Here is a 777-nt window from a genome sequence, read left to right on the forward strand (position 1 = left end):
ATTTGTGATTCTAAGCAGATCCAGTATTTGACCTTATATGATAAGTGACCAGAAACCACAAATGAGCCGGGGAGTCTTATATAAGGGAGGAAGAAAGGATAACTCACAGAATGATTTACACTACATCTCTTGTATTTTTATTTTAACCTGTGCCACATTTTTGCTAATTTTATAGAGGTAGATGAACAAGAGAGTGTTTCCAGCCTAGAATCTAGATGTTAGTATATTATAGTCCCAGGAGTTACCCCGTCAGCCTTGGAATATCAGAACAAAAATTATAGTCAGTTGCTAGATAAACAGTCTTATTGTCAGGCTCAGTGCATAGGTGTGATGATGGCCATTGTAAGTCAGCTTATTGTGTTTGCTTGCATACTTTGGAAATGTCTTTTTGAAACCCAGAGTATTGTAGGAAGTTGGTGTCTCAGTCCCTTTACCTGTTTCTTTTCTTTTCTCTCTGTGGTAAAGTGTGGGGTTGTAATTTGCATTTATGTTCCAGTGTGCTTCAGTCAAATTGCTACATACATACCTTAGTGCTGTCATACCTCGTTTGTCCCATCCTCAGTGATAAGTTCTGATATTTGTTAAAAGTGTTTTCATTGGCTGAACCACAATTTCTCCATCATCTGGAAATCTTCTCTACTCAGTATTGAATGTTAGATGACAGATTATGCATTTTCAAGAATATGAATATGTGTTGCAATGTTACACAAAGTATTGTCATGTAGACTAATCTCATGCATTACTAATATCTCATACATTACTTCACCAAGATTTCGC

The sequence above is a fragment of the Penaeus monodon genome, chromosome 33 (genome assembly GCF_015228065.2).
Source record: "Penaeus monodon isolate SGIC_2016 chromosome 33, NSTDA_Pmon_1, whole genome shotgun sequence".
In the NCBI taxonomy this organism is placed as follows: Eukaryota; Metazoa; Arthropoda; class Malacostraca; order Decapoda; family Penaeidae; genus Penaeus; species Penaeus monodon.